This window comes from Hippocampus guttulatus, chromosome 1 (assembly GCF_054856545.1).
Source record: "Hippocampus guttulatus isolate MCC_2025c chromosome 1, RoL_Hgut_1.0, whole genome shotgun sequence".
Lineage (NCBI taxonomy): Eukaryota > Metazoa > Chordata > Actinopteri > Syngnathiformes > Syngnathidae > Hippocampus > Hippocampus guttulatus.
The window spans coordinates 27,726,544-27,739,204 of record NC_141261.1 but is presented as its reverse complement, the minus strand read 5'-3'; positions in this window follow the sequence as shown (position 1 = coordinate 27,739,204).

The following is a 12,661-nucleotide window of genomic DNA, read 5'->3' as shown; positions in this document are numbered from 1 at the left end:
AGCAGCGACATCGGGATGTCATTTGGGCTTGAGAAATGTAGTCGGATGGTGACTAAGAGAGGAAAGGTAGTCCGCACTGAAGGGGTCTCACTCCCTGAAGGAACAATAGCAGACATTGAGGACAGCTACAAGTACCTCGGTATACCACAAGCCAATGGCAACCTCGAACTGGCAACAAGGAAAGCGGCTACAGCCAAATACCTCCAGCGAGTGAGGCAAGTCCTAAGAAGCCAGCTCAATGGCAAGAATAAGACCAGGGCAATAAACAGCTATGCCCTGCCAGTGATCAGATACCCTGCAGGAATAATAAGGTGGCCAAAGGAAGAGATTCAGATCACGGACGTTAAGACCCGAAAGCTCCTAACCATGCATGGAGGGTTCCATCCCAAATCCAGCACCCTGGGACTGTACGCAAGCCGAAAGGAAGGAGGCCGGGGACTCGTGAGTGTGAGAGCCACTGTCCAGGATGAAACATCCAAGCTCCATGAATACATCAAGGAGAAGGCTCCAACGGATGACGTACTCAGAGAATGTCTCAGACAATGGGGAACAGAGGATGAGGCGCTGGAAGAGGGACCATCATGGGAGGACAAGCCCCTACACGGGATGTACCACCGGACCATAACTGAAGTGGCTGATCTCAAGAAGTCCTATCAGTGGCTAGAGAGGGCTGGCCTGAAGGACAGCACAGAGGCACTCATCCTGGCTGCTCAGGAGCAGGCCCTGAGCACCAGAGCCATCAAGGCCCAGATATACCACACCAGACAAGACCCAAGGTGTAGGTTGTGCAAAGAGGCACCTGAGACGATCCAACACATAATTGCAGGGTGTAAGATGCTGGCAGGGAAAGCCGACATGGAACGCCACGACCAGGTGGATGGCATAGTCTAGCAAAACATCTGTGCGGAGTATGGACTGGAAAGCCCAAGGTCAAAATGGGAAACACCTCCGAAGGTGGTGGAGAATGACAGAGCGAAGATCCTGTGGGACAAATCCAGACTGACAAGATGGTAATGGCGAACCAACCAGACATCGGGATCATAGATAAAGGGCAGAGGAAAGCCGTTGTAGTGGATGTAGCGGTCCCAAGTGATGGAAACATCAGAAAGAAGGAACAGGAGAAACTCGAGAAATACCAAGGGCTCAGAGAGGAGCTGGAGAGAGCCTGGAAGGTAAAGGTGACAGTCGTGCCTGTGGTGGTCAGAGCACTCGGGGCAGTGACCCCCAAACTAGATGAGTGGTTGCAACAGATCCTGGGAACAACATCGGACATCTCAGTCCAGAAATGTGCAGTGCTGGGAACAGCAAGGATACTGCGCAGAACCCTCAAGCTTCCTGGCCTCTGGTAGAGGACCCGAGCTGAATGAGGGACGGACATCACCCGAGGGGTGAGACGAGGATTTTTTTTTTTACATATGTATATATATATATATATATATATAATCTCACTGAAATACATTTCCAAATATTTTGCTTTTATGGCTCTCTTAGTCAAAAAGGTTCCCGACCCCTGCTCTAAATTGTCCCCAGGTGTGAGTGTGAGTGCGGATGGTTGTTTGTCTCTGTGTGCCCTGCGATTGGCTGGCAACCAGTTCAGGGTGTGTCCCCCGCCTACTGCCTGAAGACAGCTGGGAAAGGCTCCAGCATGACCCACAACCCTTGTGAGGATAAGCGGATTAGAAAATGGATAGATGGATGAACATAAAACAAAGACAATTACACCATATTTATTCAAAACAAGCAAACGACATGAGTGAGTGGCCCTCGCCACCTTAAGCCCATATCCCCATTGGAGGTTTTACAGGGTGGCAAGGGGTGGCCGCTGCCTCCTGTCCAAAATCCCCTAGTTTCTGCGAGCAATAAAAACTTTACAGTGAAAATCTACACAATTTTTCAAAAGAATCTATCAATACGACATTCAAATGTATTTATTTATATTTTATTCATGTTCACTGGATTATGTTTATTAAAAATATGTTTTTGTTTGTTTGTTGGGAGGGAGGCTGGAGGAAATTAATAGCTTTTCCATTAATTTCAATGGGGAAATATACTGTAATTTGAGATATGAGGGTTTTGATCTTGATTACAAAATAATGAAACTTGCATATCGGCGTATGACAATAACTAAATACAATCTTTTTTACTTGACTGCTGCTGACGATATCAAACATACATTTACAGTACACGTGACAAATTTCAAACCAACGTATTTAAAAAGGTATTTGAAAAACAATGGAGAGAGTTAGCTTGCACCTACTCCTAGCCCGGCAAGTGGCTCAGGCTTTTCCTCCATTCAAGTTTTTGGGTATCGTTGTTAGAGCATCGCCTTTGAGCAAGACCTCGCTTATCTTGTCAGAACTCCTGATGTGCTCCTTCACAGACAATTTACTGATGCCGAGTCCTAATTAGCTCTGTTTCATGGCTCCTGGACCCCGCGTTCTCCTCTCTCTTTCCATAACTGTCCAATTACCCATTTCCACCCAGAGTGAAACCTTATCTGCTTTCCATCAGTGACCAGCTGAAGCCTGATATGTCTCAGAGTGGATAAAGATGCTCCTGTGATTTTTTCCCCCCCTCCACACTGTATCCTTTTGCTCTGGCTTTCACTTTCCTGTCGAGGCTAAACTGTGAACGCTGGAGCAAACCACAGTGTAACCGCAGTCCTCATGAGTCCATCACTGACCTTGTGGACTACAAACTACACTCGATAGATTATCTAATCAGAAGATTGGATCAGTTATCTCTCCCTGCAAGGCAAATTTGAAATCAAACACTGCCAATGCAGTGGTGCCTTGAGATATGAGTGACCCGAATGACACGTTTTTAAAGATGTGAGCAATCATTTGGCCATTTAAAATTTTTATTTTGACTTGCGAGCACAAACTCTCAGCTACGAGCGCCGAGTGCTGGCGGTAGACTCACCACATGTTACTATTAGGTTCGGAACCAAACCGAATAATGTGTTGGGATCCCACAAATGCAGATTCAGACAAAATGCAAAAACAAAAAGATATATTTTAGAAAAGCGCACAGACAAAGTATAAACAAAGATTGCTGGTCACAAGAAGCCAGGAAAAAACATGAAACAACACATTTTTCCACAATGTTTTCATCTTTTGATGATCTATTGTGTTTTTGTTTGTTTTTTAATGAATACGGTATTTTCGAAAAACCCACAAACCACTGAAGCCGCAAAAAACCCAAAGCTTGAAGTGGCGAGGGATTACTGTATGTACATATATGTCAGCTTCATAAAAGCTGTATTTGATTGAAAACACAGAGCGATTGGTACACTGTTAGTACAATATTTTTGGATTCTCCACTGTTCTTGTTGTCTCTCACTCGACAGGTATTATGCAGTGCCCTCCATAATTATTCGTACCCCTGGTACGAATAATTATGGAGGGCACTGAATGTACGTATATGTATATATATATATATATATACATATACGTATATATATATATATATATATATATATATATATATATATACATATATACATATATTTAAAGTATATACTTTTTTTTATTGTAGAAGCATACTCCATTATTGAAAACTGTAGAACACACGGTAAGACCCGTGATGGAGAGCGGATTACTGTATGCTGTTTTAGCTCGTTTAAAAATGACAGGAAAATCAAGAAATCATCTCTCAAATTTTAGGGGTGCCAGGATTTAAAAATAAGCTCCAAACCTTTATGCTTGAAGCTAATGTATGTATGGAAAACTGAGTCCACTAGTGTGATGGTCTGGATCTCAGAAGCTTGCTCAGCCTCCATTGAAGGCTGCTGCTTTGTTAATTCCTTCATTTGAAAAAGGTCTTATCGCAGGCCACATGTTCTTACCTGCGTGTGTGTGTGTGTGTGTGTGTGTGTTATTGTATTTTTAATCAGAGGAAGAGAGCAGGCATCGTTCTCATCACATTAATGTCTCCTGGTATTTATTTGCCTCTCACATTCTTTCGAGCTGTCTCTCTCACACAGCTTGTGTTCCTGCAGGGCTGAATTAGTGCTGGGGGTTGGGGGCTGTTGAGAGAATACATCTGAAATGTGCTCATTTGACAGTCGTTAGCGATATGGATCGTGACAGTCGACAATTAGCTCAGTCACCTCCTTTAGCTTCACCCGTCTCCGGTTGGTGGATTTAGTGCGGCCTGTCGCCACCTTAATGAGCAATGCACCTCTCGCCAACACACGTAAACTTTTAATTCCGTTGCGAGGATTATTTCAAAATTAGATAGATGACTTGGCCCATTGAATTGACTGCCAGGCTATTGATACGGATGAGTGAGATGAATATTGCTTGTAGCTGAGTGGACCAATCAGGCCACAGGAAGCATACTGTGTGTGAACATTTCCACTGTTCATGATGGTTGGAAATGGGATGGAACCTATTGGTCACAATTTGTTAGATTTGAATGTAAACTGAGTTTTAACTCTCTCGCACTTCATTCAATCTACACTCGATCTTATATACGGCCCTGTGTTATCGCTGGGGTTGTTTTTTTTTTAAGTGCTCAATTAATAGAGCTAAATTGAGGGTACAAGGCAGCCGTTGCTTTGTCCACACGCAACTGACTGCTCTTGTCAATGTGTGCCTCAAATCAATGATAGAGGTGGGAAAAGTATTCACCAGGGGCCCACGTGTGGGTTTTTTTTTGTCAATTTATCAATGGTGGTTTCTAGTGTGAACAAGATGTGCAGCCACAAAGGTCAGCAACATGCCACTGTTAAAAAAAAAAATCTATCTTATTTTCCTTTGGCATCAAGACATGTTAATCAGTTGCACCCTATGCTTTCAGGTGAAATGTCAGAGCGATCCTAAAGTGAATTCAAACTTTTACAGGTGAACTTAATGTGACCTCTCCAAGCTTTTGAATGCACATGTCCAACTGCTAAATGTTTCACTACTTTTTGTTGCTATTGCCGAACAAGGAGCTTAACGGCAAAATTCACAACAGATTAGGGCTGGTGTTTAATCAGTCATCCTCATCGTGCTGTTCACATTTTGCCATCATGAGATAGAGACGACACCTCACAATGGATCAACAGTACCTTGCCATTGTGATGCTTCAAACAGGACGTTCTCAGACAGAAGTGGCCACTGAGCTTAGGGTGTCGCAGTGTCATCAGCAGGTTGCAACAGAGATACCGAGAAACTGGAAGAGTCACAAAAAGATGTAGAAGTAGACATCCTTTGACCACGTCCCATGCTGATGACCACTGCATTGTGACCAATGCCCTGAGAAACCGGATGATGAATGCCACCTGACTCCAGGCATGAATTGTTTGAGATGAGGTAATCACCGGAGTTCTACTGAAATGGATGATGGATGAAGGGATATATTGTATATCCATTATATATATATATATATATATATATATATATGTCCCCTAAAAAAACTCTTCAGTGTTTCAAAGGTTTTTGTGTGGAAGTTGCAAGCATTATAAAGAACTGCGAGTGAGCCAGCGTAGTGATCATTTAAAACAGAAGCTTATAAGGGCCAGTTTAGAAAGGCTGGCATAATATTTGACCTTTCTCATCTCGTCACTGTCTTGCATATTTGTTTTGGTTTTTCTGCATGAAGAATGTGACTCCACTCCAGAGATGGCCTCTCCCAAAGGGACCCCCTAACCCTTTATTTATTTATTTACATTTGAAAGATGGTTATACCTGTATATAGTTAGCATACAATGTTGATTGAGGCTAATCGATCAGAAGCACGTTATTAAATGTGCCAATCACCAGATGCAGCACAAGTGATGGGTTTTTTTTCCTCACATTTTCCGTCTTTTTTTTCCCCTCTTCTGTTGGCTCCAGACAGTTTAGGTCATTGTGACACATTTATGAAGCTCTCAAGTGTCACATCAATAAATTCCCCCAATACACACAGCGAATCAACACTAAAGAAATGAAACAGTTTTGACACTTTTTTTTGCTTCAATTCAACGAACATTGTGCTGTTCCTTAGGTTGTGTGTAATACACACATACTGCTTATCAGTCGCATGGCGTCAGAGCCTTCAAGGCCTTCTCTGCATGTGCAAACACTATCAGAAACACAGACCTACACTTCCAGCTTAAATGAGGTGGAAATAATTTATTTCCAGCAGTCTTTTGTCTTCATTTCATTGCGTCTATCTTGGCTGCTCAGCTTCCAGTCCCCTGCGGGTTTTAGGTTTTTTTTTTGCTCCAATCAGATTTCAGCTTCCATGGGTTGCCATGCAATCTCGACCTCGCACACGGCACTAAAATCATTGGTTCTTCTCTTAGCCAATCAGATTGTCGAATCACAGCTCAGTCCCCTCTAGAATGCCCTGTGACAAGCTAGTTTATCCGTCCTCTGATTGGTTCAGCTACAATCGCCTCTAATTGGTTCAGCTCTGTGTACGCCTGGGACGATATCGGAACATAATGCACAATTTACTTTCAAGGTGTGATTTTCAAGAAAAACTGGACTTTATGAGACGATTTCAACCAACACTGCTTTGCAGAGTGGCCTGTTTACAATTGTAGTGTTTACAAAATGTTTTTTTAGGGGGGGGGGGGTTTGAGAATAGTTATGTATGAGTGAACAACAGGTAGGAGCCTCTGGCTTAGTACTCCCTCGTACTGGGGAGTACGAGGTTATTTATTTGATGTTTTTATACTGATGAAAATTGATTGTGAAGTACTATAATGTACTGTAGCGATTTGAAGTTATTGAGGTGATGTATTGGAAGGTAAAGGTAACTGGGTTTTTTTCTTTTGGTAATATCATCAAATATGTGAAATGTTCTTTAATGGCACACATTGGTCTCTCTCGTGTCGATGCGTGCAGTTGAGAGTGCTTGGAAGGCAGACTACACCGACAATCGTATGTGAATCTGCAAAGGTGTTAGGAACAGTTTAGTAACACGCTCTGCAGTGTGAACATAGCTGAGCGTATAGTGTCCATAGCTATATAGTGGCCTTTTTTCAGAGGGGGGCAGGGGGGTTTATATTACATATACCCATTGAAGGCCCAGGTCCAAAATTCACCGTTCGCCACTGTTGTTTATGGAGCCGGTCTCAGCTTTTCAGTAAGATGCATTATATGCCTGTGAGTTATATTTACCATCTACATGGTTTACTCCACTTTTTGTGTTCACAAATGATTATGGCACTGCAATTCTAATGCTATTTGCTAGCCCATCTATGGAGTTTCCCATTATGTCTTGGCATTAAGACAGTGGTCTTAAAGGAAAAGTTATGTGGCTCTTTGACATGTGCAAGATGTAATTTTATTTGTTTTGCGTTTAATTTTGTTTGTTTGGTTAGTTGTCAATAAACACCTTGAAGCCACGTTTATCTTTTTGAAGAAGTATTCTTAATCTAAATGGTACCAACTCGGTTAAGTAAGGTCAAATAAATGAAAACTACTGAGTGAATTTTTCCCAATTTTGTGGCATGCACCGCAGGCCGCGGGCCTTTGGCCTTTGAATACATTGCCTAATGGGCCAGCCGCGATCTGCTCTACTCAAGCTGAGCAGATTTCAAGTGGCACACGTTGCAGAATCAAATCACAGTTTCGGTTTAAGGCAGAAGCAGAAGTCAACTGTGTTTAAACCGGGGCATATCGACAGTGGCTTAAACAGCGGTTGACAATTTCACACAGGCTGTGAAATTTAAGCCCTAGATTTTAAGGAGCATCGCTGCAACAATGAATCTCTTCAGTCCCGCCGGCAGATCACACTTTTATTTGAAAGGGCAGCCAACTCCTTAGGAGATGCATATGGAAACCAATAGGAAATCTCTCCATAGCGTCCCTTTTCTATCTCGTCTCATGGCTTCAATAGAATGATGACGTGAAAGTGGACTTTTTGGCATCGTACGTCTCAATTTTGTGGAGCTGCACTCAAACGCCACTGCGGATTGTGTGTGTGTCGTTTTTAGCTGGCGGTGGTGTGTAAAGAGCTCTCTATTTGATTAAACTCTACCCAAAGGCTGCATCAATTATGTATCTTCACAAAGGAGTTAATGGACTATAATAACAGCTGAAGATGACCTGACTCCATTTCCACATGACATGACAAGAAAAATCGCACTTCACGCGTTGCCTGCAATGAACATCAAGTCTGCCTGTTAAATACACAATAATGTCTTTTCTGTTCAGCAATAAAACATATTTTACTACTCTCCGGACATTTGTCAGTCTGCAGCAGTGGCTTGACCTATGAGTGACCCGACTTGTGAGTTTTCCCGACATACAAGCCGTTATTCGGCAAATTCTTGGCTTTGACTTGCGAGTACGGACTTGACATAAGAAAGCTGTATAGTGGCAGTGAACTCAAATCAACTCACTTCACAACAAGCAGCAGTTTAGCAAATAGTGAACCACCTCCCCAAAAAAGAGCCTTCCATCCGTTTACTAGCACACCCAGTTGAACGTTACTGTCAAACTAAACAGAGATTTGCACATGTTGGATTAAAAACAACCAGACAACTTTGCCATACGTTATGCTAATGCATAACTGAATACACCATTGATGGGCTAACGATTAGCAATTGATACAAACGGTGGCGCAACACATGTAGGGAGGAAATATGACAATACTCACAGGCATATATTTATCCTCTACAAAAGATGAATAATATTGCAGCTTACTGAAAGCCCGATAATAGTATGTATTCATGTTTTGATTATGTGTTGATGTTGCACCAGCTTGTGGTGCAACATCAACACACCCAGCCAAAGCAACCCCCCCCCCAAAAAAAACTGCCCTGAATGCCCAGTCCCACCGACCCATCTGGTCATCAAGGCTGGCCTAGTCGGCCATGTTGCCTTGTGCGCACCAGCAAGAGAAAAGGTTGACAATGCGCAAGACAGCTGCACAGAGAGCCGACTTCACGCTTTGTTTGAAGACGACTTATCTGGACTCGACATGACGACCGCGAGCGATGACTTCTGACGGAATTATGGTGCCGCCGGACCCAAGTCGAGGTCGAGAACCACGAGGATGCCGCTGTGATTTTGGAGAGTCGGCCAGATGACGTTTCCGAGGCAAAGGGGATATCTGGAGATAAGATGATCTCAGTTCTGCTGTTTCTCCTCCCAGCCGTGAGGCGCAGTCACGGAAGCATGTAAATGCATCCACGCTCTTGCCAGAGTAGCAGCATGTGCGATTGAGTGAGGGTACCTTGCCGACATGTTTGTTCTTCACACAAAGTGAAGAAGAGGTTTTCCATCAAGGCTTTGGAGTGAATCCAGTTTATGAGATAAGAGCCAAAATGCAATTAGTGCACACTTAGTCAATCTAAATGTGGAAGCTCACAGTTTTTCCCACGTTGTCTAATTAGGAGGTTGTCTTAGGAGACTCCTTTTGGGTTCTTTGCTTCCAGATGGGAATAAATCATCTCGGAGATGATTAAATAGCAAATATTAATGATACCTTTATTACTTTTGCACATTACACCCAGCGAAAAACACCTACGTCTGGATAAGATGCTGATGCCTCACGGCTGATAAACGATAATAGCAGGTTTGGATTTTTGTTTACCACAGCTAGGGGCTGCTTGTGATTTGTCTGCAAAGCAATGGCTGAGCTTTGAGCGCGATGGGTGTGCTGCTACTGCCATCTACTGGCTTGAGAGACTTGAAAGAAGCGGGAAGAGCTGTTCTTTCATGTGGAGTTTGAGAGTAAAATTCTTGAGGGAGTAGCAATAGCTTGAGGCCTCCGTTTTGCTGAAATGTTCACTGCTTGCAAGCACAGATACAGCTTATCTGGCTTTACATCCAAACTTCAGTCAGAATCATTCAGTAACATGACAATACTTTGTCGTGCAATCGGTCGTTTTCATACAATTTAATCTGGAGCTGTAAAGACACTTATGGGGCAATGGGGCATTTTTGCTTATGGTGCCTTGGTTTTATATGTCTCCTATGCAGAAAAAGCCACACTTTGATCCAGTTTGCAAAAAGTTTCAAATGTTTTTCAAATTGTCGGCATTCAGAATATACAGTGCAATCCTCTTGTTGTGAGGGGGGAAACTACATCTGTGCTGTATGTTGCACAAGCAGCGCATTTGACAATAAAGTTGTAATTGACTTGATAATCCTTAATGAGATGTTGGCCCACTGAAACAAACGTCTTGCCCAACGGTAAAGACAAAAGTGCACTATTTCCCTGTGTTGTCTTCCAAGCTCTGCGAATACAAGTGCATCAATGATCCAAGATCCTCATTATACCGATCAACATCATAAAAACGGTGAAGACATGGAATAGTTCAGACACTTTCGCAAATTCGTACATACCTCAAAAATAACAGCATCCAATTTTGCTGCCTGTAATTGAGTGAATGCAAATTGGCTCAAAAATCCCAAAGATGATGATGAACTGCCAATAATTTAAATACTGTAATTATATCGGTAAAATGAATTTGATTTTCAAAATGAAATTCAGCATGGTATGTCATTCCTGTTGTTGATCAAATTATATGAAAATGACCATGTATGGTGGTACTGCCGCCCCCTGTGTGTTGACTACTCAGTATGCATTATTCATATATAGGAGAGATATTTTCCATGAGGCCTTCAACTATCATATATGAAACTGCTTGTCTGCCAATTAGCATTCATCATTCAGCACTTTGAGTCCTATTGTGCTTTCATCGTGATGGAGAACCGAGTCACATTTCCCGAGCTTTGGGCATCTAATGAGGCCTATTACGCCATTGTCCATGTCAAGCGGTGCCACCCACCACTGTGCAGCTCTGCTATTTGCACTGCCGAGTTGCATTATCGCTGCCTCCTGCACTCCACAACATTAGTCTTTTTCTTAATCAAGCGAAAAGTTGTTGTTAATAATACTGTGCTGAAGAAAGAATTTGTTTCCGGCTCAAGCCAAGAGCCCTGCAAGGCTGTGGGCCAAGTTACGATGTGCTCTCAAAAAAATGCTTGAATGGGGTTATGCCCCCCTTGAAGTAATGTTTTGGTAATAAGATACAGTAGCTGCACCGGCCCCTCCGTGAGTCGTCACCTTACCGTGGTGGAGGGGTTTGTGTGTCCCAATGATCCTAGGAGCTAAGTTGTCTGGGGCTTTATGCCCCTGGCAGGGTCACCCATGGCAAACAGGTTCTAGGTGAAGGGCCAGACAAAGCACGGCTCAAAGACCCCTTATGAAGAGCAAAATATATGGACCAAGTTTTCCCTTGCCCGGACGCGGGTCACCGGGGCCCCCCTCTGGAGCCAGGCCTGGAGGTGGGGCTCGTTGGCAAGCGCCTGGTGGCCGGGCCTACACCCATGGGGCCCGGCCGGGCACAGCCCGAAGAGGCAACGTGGGTCCCCCTTCCCATGGGCTCACCACCCATGAGAGGGGCCAAAGGGGTCGGGTGCAATGTGAGCTGGGCGGCAGCCAAAGGCGGGGACCCTGGCGGTCCGATCCTCGGCTGCAGAAGCTAGCTCTTGGGACATGGAATGTCACCTCTCTGGCAGGGAAGGAGCCCGAGCTGGTGTGTGAGGCAGAGAATTTCCGACTGGATATAGTCGGACTTGCCTCCACACACAGCCTGGGTTCTGGTACCAGTTCTCTCGAGAGGGGTTGGACTCTCTTCCACTCTGGAGTTGCTCAAGGTGAGAGGCGCAGAGCAGGTGTGGGCATACTCATTGCCCCCCGGCTCAGTGCCTGTACATTGGGGTTCACACCGGTAGACGAGAGGGTTGCCTCCCTCCGCCTTCGGGTGGGTGGACGGGTCCTGACTGTTGTTTGTGCATATGCACCAAACAGCAGCTCAGCATACCCACCCTTTTTGGAGTCCTTGGAGGGTGTGCTGGAGAGTACTCCTGCTGGGGACTCCCTTGTTCTGCTGGGGGACTTCAATGCTCACGTGGGCAATGACAGTGAGACCTGGAGGGGCGTGATTGGGAGGAACGGCCCCCCCGATCAGAACTCGAGTGGTGTTTTGTTATTGGACTTCTGTGCTCGCCACGGATTGTCCATAACGAACACCTTGTTCAAACATAAGGGTGTCCATATGTGCACTTGGCACCAGGACACCCTAGGCCGCAGTTCGATGATCGACTTTGTAGTTGTATCATCGGATTTGCGGCCGCATGTTCTGGACACTCGGGTGAAGAGAGGGGCGGAGCTGTCAACTGATCACCACCTGGTGGTGAGTAGGCTCCGCTGGTGGGGGAAGATGCCGGTCCGTCCTGGCAGACCCAAACGTATTGTGAGGGTTTGTTGGGAGCGTCTGGCGGAATCCCCTGTCAGAAGGAGTTTCAACTCCCACCTCCGACAGAGCTTTTCCCATGTTCCGGGGGAGGCGGGGGACATTGAGCCCGAGTGGACCATGTTCCGTGCCTCTATTGTTGAGGCGGCCAATCTGAGTTGTGGCCGTAAGGTGGTTGCTGCCTGTCGTGGCGGCAACCCCCGTACTCGCTGGTGGACACCAGCAGTAAGGGATGCCGTCAAGCTGAAGAAGGAGTCCTATCGAGCCTTTATGGCCTGTGGGACCCCAGAGGCAGCTGACGGGTATCGACTGGCCAAGCGGAACGCAGCTTCGGTGGTCGCCGAGGCAAAAACCAGAGCGTGGGAAGAGTTCGGTGAGGCCATGGAAGCCGACTTCCGGACGGCTTCGAGGAAATTCTGGTCCACCATCCGACGTCTCAGGAGGGGGAAGCAGTGCACCACTAACACTGTG